The sequence below is a fragment of the Amaranthus tricolor genome, chromosome 5 (assembly GCF_026212465.1).
Source record: "Amaranthus tricolor cultivar Red isolate AtriRed21 chromosome 5, ASM2621246v1, whole genome shotgun sequence".
Lineage (NCBI taxonomy): Eukaryota > Viridiplantae > Streptophyta > Magnoliopsida > Caryophyllales > Amaranthaceae > Amaranthus > Amaranthus tricolor.
Window position 1 is genome coordinate 6,424,863 of NC_080051.1, and position 9,185 is coordinate 6,434,047.

At 34.6% G+C, this 9,185-nt stretch overlaps 1 pseudogene; it reads right to left on the bottom strand.

The window, feature by feature from the left end:
- Positions 1-3,024: 3,024 nt before the first annotated feature.
- Positions 3,025-5,184, bottom strand: LOC130812821 (uncharacterized; annotated as a pseudogene).
- Positions 5,185-9,185: the final 4,001 nt, after the last annotated feature.

Here is a 9,185-nt window from a genome sequence, read left to right on the forward strand (position 1 = left end):
AGCTGCAGCACCTATTGACATCTATATCTCGTCCCTAAGACCATTGTAAAAATTCTAAATTAAGAGCCAGTCTGGGATTCCATGGTGCGGGCACTTTCTTTGTAACCCTTTATATATTTCCCAAGCCTCGTATAATGCTTCACCATCTTTGTAGCAGGAGCGGCACTCTCGATACATAATTAACATTAATAATTATACTTAAGATAAATAATGCGGAAGTGTAAAACGCCGAACTACTAAAAATCATTTAAACTAAAACCGTTCAAAACATAGGGTAAAAAAAGAAAAAAATCATACAACTGAGAAAATATAAAATAAGGTTTTCTTGAATACAATAAAAAAAACATAAGTACAACATATGTATATATATATATAGATATATATATATATATATATATATATATATATATATATATATATATATATATATATGTATATATATATATATATATATATATATATATATGTATATATATATATATATATATATATGTATATATATATATATATATATATGTATATATATATATATATATATATGTATATATATATATATATATGTATATATATATATATATATATATATATATATATATATATATATACATATATATATATATATACATATATATATATATATATATACATATATATTTATATATATACATATATATATATATATATATATATACATATATATATATATATATATATATATATATATATATATATATATATATATATATATATATATATATATATTCTTGAATTAGAAAATCGGAATAAGGTTTAGGAATTAAAGGTGATTTGAATTAGATAAACCAAACGATTGGGAATTCGAAAAAAAATTTTTGAAATAATTAATCGGAAGATTAAGATTAAGAAATTTGAGTCTGTTACAACTCTTTCCCTCTTTTAATAGTTTCGTCCCGAAACTAGGACTTACCTAAAAGGTTAGGATAACGCTCTCTCATGTTGACCTCTTTTTCCCAAGTCGCCTTTTAAACCCCGTGGTTTGACCACAAAACGTTGACCAATGGAATCCTTGACTTTCTCAACTCTTTTACTCGGGTATCTAAGATCTTGACTGGTCGTCCTCATACACCAAAAGACTCCTTAATCAAAACCGGGTCGTGAGCTAGAACATGATACGGATCATGAACATACTTCCTCAACTGTGAAACATGGAACACATTATGAACTTTTGCTAAAGTTGTAGGTAAATCTAACTCATAAGAAACTTCCCCGATTCTCCTCAAGATCTCGAAAGGTCCAATAAATTTTGGACTCAACTTTTCTCGAACTCCAAAACGCTGGACACCCCTCGTAGGTGAAACCTTTAGGAAAACCTTGTCGCCAACCTCAAATTGCAACATCTTTCGACAATTATCAACATAACTCTTTTGTCGGCTCTGTGCTGCTCTCATGTTTTGTTGAACAATCTTCAGAGCATCAATGGATTCCTGAATCAAATCTGGACCTTCTAGAATGGTCCTATCCATCAAATCCCAACATAAATGTACTCGGCACTTCCTTCCATAAAGAGCTTTATACGGTGCCATCCTAATACTAGATTGGAAACTGTTGTTGTAGGCAAACTCCACCATCGGTAATTTATCTTCCCAATAACCTTCAAAGTCCAACACACAACATCTCAAAAGATCCTCTAAAGTCTGAATAGTTCTCTCAGTCTGACCATCAGTCGCAGGATGAAAAACAATACTCAAGCACAACATACTCACAAAAGCTTCCTGCAACTTTTCCCAAAACCTCGATAAAAACTTCGGATCCCTCTCTGAAACAATAGTCCTCGGAACACCATGAAGTCTAACAATCTCTTGGACATAGGCATCTGCTAATTGCTTGGCCCCCCAAGTATTCTTCATCGGCACAAATCTAGCGACCTTGGTCAATCTGTCAATAATGACCCAAACAACATCATTCCCTCGCTGGGTCCTTGGTAGCCCTACCACAAAGTCCATAGAAATCGAGTCCAACATCCAATCTAGAACAGGAAATGGTTGAAGTAACCCTGAACTCTTTTGTCTCTCGAACTTTACCCTCTAGCAGACTAGGCACTTAGACAAAAAATCAGAGACGTCTTTCCTTAGACCTATCCACCCAAATATCTCTCTTATCTCTTCAATCATCTTATCTCGACCTGGATGCAAATGAAATAAACTTTGATGACCTTCCTTCAGAATCTCATTCTTCAATTCAAATTGATTTGATACAGACAATCTACCGTTCATCCTCAACTCTCATCTTTCTCCTAACTCAAAAGCATCAGTCTCATTTTCCCCAACTTTATGAATCAACTCAATAATCTCTGGATCCTCAAGTTGTGCCTGAATTATACAATCAAAAAAAAGTGGGTTGTATAGTCATTGCTCCCAAACAATGACCAACCTCGTGTCGACTACAAATCTCTAATCCCAAACTCTACATCTCATGATACAACTCCCATGGTACAGACATAATGGCATTCACAGACACTCTCGGTCTCCTACTCAAGGCATCAGCTACCTTATTCGCTTTTCCAGGGTGGTACAACTCCCATGGTACAGACATAACCTCAAGCCACCGCCTTTGGCACATGTTCAATTCCTTTTGGCTGAAGACATACCTCATATTTTGATGATCAGTGTAGATCTTACACGGTAACCCATAAAAATAATGTCTCCACAACGTCAAAGCAAAGATCACTGCAGCAAGTTCAATGTCATGCACGGGGTAATTCACCTCATGTGGCCTTAACTGCCTCAATGCATATGCTATGACCTTTCCTTCTTGCATAAGCACACAACCCAAACCTTCGAATGAAGCATCACAATAGATCTCGAATGGCTTGCTACAATCAGGCACTGCTAAAACGGGGGCGGTAGTAAGTCTTTTCTTTAATTCCTCGAAAGCAATTGTGTGCCTCTCATTCCACTGAAATCGTATCCCTTTCTTCAACAGCTTAATCATGGGACCAACAACTTTAGAAAAGTTTTCAACATATTTCCTATAGTACCCAGCTAATCACAAAAAGTTCCGAACTTCAGTCACATTTCTAGGAATCGGCCAGTCCGTTATTGCTTTAATCTTCTTAGGATCTATAGAAATTCCACCCTTAGACACCATATAACCTAGAAAAGAAATTTCCTCAAGCCAAAACTCTTACTTACTAAACTTCCCGTACAATTTCTCTTTTCTCAAAAGATCCAGAATCATTCTCAAGTGTTCTTTATGTTCTTCCCTACTCCTTGAATATAGCAAAATATCATCGATAAAAATAACCACGAATTTATCCAAATAAGGACGAAGATACCTCTGCATCAAATCCATAAATGCTACAGGTGCATTTGTTAACCCAAATGGCATCACTAAAAACTCATAATGTCCATATCGGGTCCGAAATGCTGTTTTAGAAACATCCTCCTTGGCTATCCTCAACTGATTATATCCAGACCTTAAATCAATCTTCGAGAACACTTGAGCGCCTCTTAGCTGATCAATGAAATCATCGATCCTAGGCAAAGGGTAACGGTTCTTAATGGTGATCTTATTAATCTTCCTATAATCAATGCACAATCTCATCGTTCCATCTTTCTTCTTCACAAACAGAACAGGGGCTCCCTAGGGTGACACACTAGTCGGATAAAACCTTTCTCCAATAACTCATCCAATTGCTTTTTCCATTCGGCTAACTCAGCTGGAGCAAAACGGTACGGAGTCTTAGAGATAGGGGTAGTATCAGCAATTAGATCAATATGAAAGTCAACCGATCTCCTTGGAGGTAACCCAGGTAGATCCTCAAGAAAAACATCAGGGTAATCACAAACAATTGAGGTTTCCTCAGTACTTAACTTGATTTTCTCCGAAATACTAGCAATAATCTACAAATATCCCTTATCTCCATGTTTAATCATCTCAATGGTTTGAATTGCAGAAATGGTCTGAATGGGAAACACAGAATTCTTCCTAATCAAACATTCTCCACTTGGAGCCTTAACCCGAACGATCTTCTCTTTACACAAAATCTTCGCATGATGATGTCCCAACTAGTCCATTCAAAAAATAATATCATATGTACGCAACTCAAACACTATTAAATCGGCAGGTAGATGGTTGTCCCAAATCTTAAGAGGGAAATTAGGAATGATACGGTCACAAAGGAATGGTGAACCGTCAGGAAATAGAATTTGGAGATTAAATTTTTGAGGTTCAAGAGAGAAATAGAGGATTTATGAAGGAAAGAAGTAGAGATAAAAGATCAGTCAGCTCCTGAATCAAAAAGAATATGAGCCAAAGAGTTTCCTACGACAAAGTGACCAGAAATGACCTAGCCCTCAAATGCCTGATGAAGATTGTCTACATGGTTGCTAATAGCGTGCCAACCCGCAGTCCTCCTAGCTGCAATACTCTGAACATTTCCAGAAGAACTAGGAGCTCCATAATTACCAGTTATACTAGCTCCCAACTGTATCCCTTCTCGGCAGTTAGTGGACACTTGACCCTCCTTTTTGCATTTGAAGCAGATGATATTCCTAGTGCATCAACGACCTCGGTGATCCTTACCACATAAGCGACACTTCCAAACTGTGATTCTTGTTGAAGTTGTTGTTTGGAACGGCTTGCGATCCCAATTGGTCGGTCTCTTGTTCCTGTTTTTGTTGCCTCCACCAAATTTTCTTTTGTTGGTGTTGTCCTCCTTCTCAAGGATCCTTTCATACTCAAGCGCTCGGTCGTAGAGATCTTGGAAGTCAGAATACTTCCCGATCCCCTTTGGATCTTAAGATTAAGACCCTCGAAGAAGCGGGATGCACGAACACTTTCTTTGCTTACGATGTCAGAAGCAAATCAAGACAGCTCATTGAACTTACAATTGTACTCAATCACGGTCATAAGACCCTGACAAAGATGTAAGAACTTATTCTCCTTTTTCCGTTGGAGTGATGGCGGATAGAATTGTTGACGAAGAGTTATAAGGAAATCATCCCAAAAGGTATCACTCATAGTGGCCTTGATAGAACGCCACCATAACTCTGCTGGAACAGATAGGTAGAAGGAAGCCAGCTTTACTTTTAGGTACGCTTGACAGTTAATGACCTCTAAAAGTTTCTCCATCTCTACGAGCCAATTCTCGAAGCAAACCGGATCAGCTTCTCCGTCGTATTGCGACGGACGATGATATGCCATATTCTTAAAGTATTTCGCGTCGTCATTGGCCTCTTGAGCCTGATTCTCCATGAGGGTGATCAGTCGCTCATTTGTCCTTTCCATCCGAGCTAGTTGTGCTTCTAGCTCTCGAACTCTAGCTTTGTGATCAGATGAAGTTACGCCATTTTACACATTGTCACATAAGCACATAGAAAACAAATAGAATTTTTAGGAAGAGTTGTTTTGAAAATCATAAATTCTTTATTTTTTATTTTATTTTATTATTATTATTATTTTTTTTAAAGTCGGCTATCGAGCCTTTCTTGTGGAACTAAAATTCAAAGATTCGAGTAACTTTAGCTCTAATACCACATGGAACTAATAGCATTCAAAACATAAGGTAAAAAAAAGAAAAAAAATCTTACAACTCAGAAAATATAAAATAAGGTTTGCTTAAATACGATAAAAAAAACATAAGTACAATATACTCATCAAAGTCATCAAGTAAAATCAATGCAGCTAATTCCTCGATAGAATAAATAAAGTTGCGGCCTGGATCGAAACCTGAGCTATATTTTCCTACAAAATACTGTCATCCATAATACGGATGACAGCCGATTAAATTGGTCAGCGATAAAGCTGATTACAATGTTTCTCAACAAGCTTATGATGCGATAGTTAAATCATGCTTACAAAATAATCATCAGGCACAATATAGAAGGTTATTATTCATTATTGACCTTTACTAAGCCATTGAATTACATTCTTAATACTTGCAGAAGTTCAGTACTGCTACTAAATACTTGGTAACCTTAATGCTTGTTTAATCAAGTTCAATTAAGCCTTATAAGTTTACCATCACAACACATCAAAAGATCACAACAATAATGACAACTGATATATGTAAGGGTCTGGTTAGGTGAGGACCGTAGTCTTAAACCCTAACTGTGGTGGGAGTCGTCACTCCTCTCAATACTGTTATGCTAAATACTTCACAGGATGGGTTTTTCTCGGATCCACTGTCTGAAACCGCATTTTACGTGCCGGCTAACACGGACGCCGGGATTTTACATGCCGGTCCATGGTTCGACGTTACCTTACTATCAGAGTCATACAATCAATATCATGCAATATCAAACAAGACTCTGAACCGAAATATTTTACATTCTTATAAGTCAAACTTCCACTGGTCAAAATTTTGACAGTTCTACCCTTTTAAGAGAAACAAATTACTAGTATCTAATAAATTAATATAATTAAATAACAAATTTTCGTAGCTATACTAAGATTCCTGAGGCCAAACTAAGTCATTATTATATATTAAATAATCATAAAAGACAAGGGTAATATTTCTAAGTACTTAATAACGTATTTTATCAAATAACTTGTAAAATAGTAAAACGGATCTATCATAACTATAAAAAAAACATAATCCGACAAGTTATTAAGGGTCCAAAATCTTAATGAAATGAGTTTTCAAGAAAAAAACAACGCTAAGTATTGTAACAAATTTGTTTGACTATGTTACCGGTAAACCGATTAATAATTCTTTATAATTACTTGAGTCCAACCAAAAAAAAAAATTTATCAAAGCACCAAGATGATATGGAATCATTTTAAACACATAAGTTTATTTAGCTAGTAAAATTCATATATATCTATATTATCATATTAATAAAAAATTTCCACATATATGACTTTTTTTTCGAGTGTCCAAAAAGTAATATTGTTTTGACGAAAATCTCACTAAACGGGATATGATTTTAATATTACCATGTAAAGTTTAAATGATTAAAATAAAATCATGTTGATCATGCTTTTATAATATCGAGTAACACCATAAATAAATATCATATAACGAGAGAGTTAAGAAAATGTGTACCATTTTCCTCCGAAGGTGGTGCTAAACCTAGTAAGAGAATGTCAATAGAAAAAGAGAAATAAGCTCAAAAAGAGAAAGTCTTCAAGGCTCCAAGCTTCAAAGAAGTAGATCTTTAATTACCCAAAAGAAAATGATATCCAAGCTTCAAAAGATAATACTTGAGATTCAAAAGTTGATGATTATTGGCTTAAGAAGTGATAAGATCAAGCTCCATCTTCATTTGATTCTTCAACAAATAAAAATGGTATAAAGTTAGTAAGGTGTTAATGAAGTGAAGATAGAAGAAAGAATGGTAGAAAGATTTGATGATGGGGGTGCAAGTGATCTCATGGATAAGGAGGGGTATTATAATGGGTTTTGGGCAACTTTTTAGTTCATAAGATTCTATGAAAAATAAGGTTAACTTGTGTAAATGATTTAGAGTGTGTAAGTGAATGTGTAAGAGTTGGAGTGTGTAAGTGGATGTGTAAGAGTTAGGAGTGTAGAAGAAGGTTAACTAGTGTAAGGAAATGGTGATAGCTTGTGTAAGTGATGAACATTATGAATTGATGTAGAAAGGATTTTGGTTCATCAAATTTTGTTCTAGTTTATACTGGTGAAATGTTTTAGATTAATGGGAAAGTATGATTAAGGTTTGATTATGAAAATATGATAGTTTACTTAGAAAACTTTGGTTAAAACAATACTTAAAGTTAATATTGTTAATTTTTAGGTATAAAATAATTAAATCAAAGTTGTATGGTTAAAATGATAAGTAGTAAAGTTAGTTAAAGGAAATGAAATTGAAACGTAACGTTTTAATAAAATCGTAAATATAATATTAAAATTTTACTTTTCGTAGTATAAAATAATAAAATAATATTTTAGTGCTTATAAAGAAATTTAAGAATATATATATTTATCTATATATATACTTTTAAGTTAAAAATATTTTGATGAAATTACAAAATCGGAATAAGGTTTAGGAATTAAAGGTCATATGAATTAGATAAACCAAAGGATTGGGAATTCGAAAAAAAAATTTCGGAATAATTAATCGAAAGATTAAGATTAAGAAATTTGAGCCTGTTACAATCTTCTTGACAGAATGAGGTGATGTCATTACGTAGTTTAGCAGTTTTGTCTGGTGAAAAGAATCGAGCAAGGAAAGTGTTAGATAATGCCTTCCTAGTGCAATACTTGTTTGGCCCTGCAGATCTTAATTAATCTCTTGCCTCACCACGGAGTGAGTAGGGGAAACAATATCAGCTTTATTTGTTCATCAAAAATACCCTGATATCTCACAGTGCCACACTTGTTCACGAACTCATCAAGGTGGTCGTTTGGATTCTCCATCTCAGTGCCGAAAAATTGATTATGAGCAATGAATTGAAAGAAAGCTAGTTTGATCTCATAATTTGCGGCTGTGATTATTGGCTGAACAATACTCGACCCTAGACTAACATTAGGCATGGCATATTCCCGAAGGGATTTTGGGTGTTCTACCGCCATTTTTCGTTGTTTTCTTCTCCTTCTTCTCCTCCCAATTTCAGGATTAATAGGTGCAATATTTTCTTGTCCTTGAGACCTAGTTTGCATATACTACACTAAAAAATCGGGGTCAAGTGAAAAGTGAAGAGAAAAATGAAAACAACTCAAAATGATAAAGAACAATGAACCAACTAATCAAGAAAAAACAGTTAACAAAGTCGCCACTCCCCGGCAACGGCGCCAAAAACTTGATCGGGACTTTACGTCCTTCAATAGTAATACCCAAGTGCACGGCGTAGCTTAGTACGTCGGCAAGTACGGGTCAAATCCACAAGGAGTGGGGGTTAGGTTAAGAGTTTCTCGATCGATTAGTGTGTTCGAAAACGTATAATATAATGTTTGGAGATAGAAATAATTAAAGCAAGCAATTAAAAATAATTAATGAAAATAAAGCATAAAAGTAAATAAGGATATAATGAACTAAAGTAAGGATAAAATGATCAATAAGCTAAGAGGCATAGACTAGGCTTTCTCACCAAAGTAGTGTTTACTATACATTAACCTAAGGTCATGGATATTTTGTTATGAGGAAGAACGTATCATAAGTACTAATGTTCTCTCTCGAGCAACAAAAGCTTCCTAAACATACTCAACTACCTATTCTCATGGAGCTAAGCATAATTAAGAC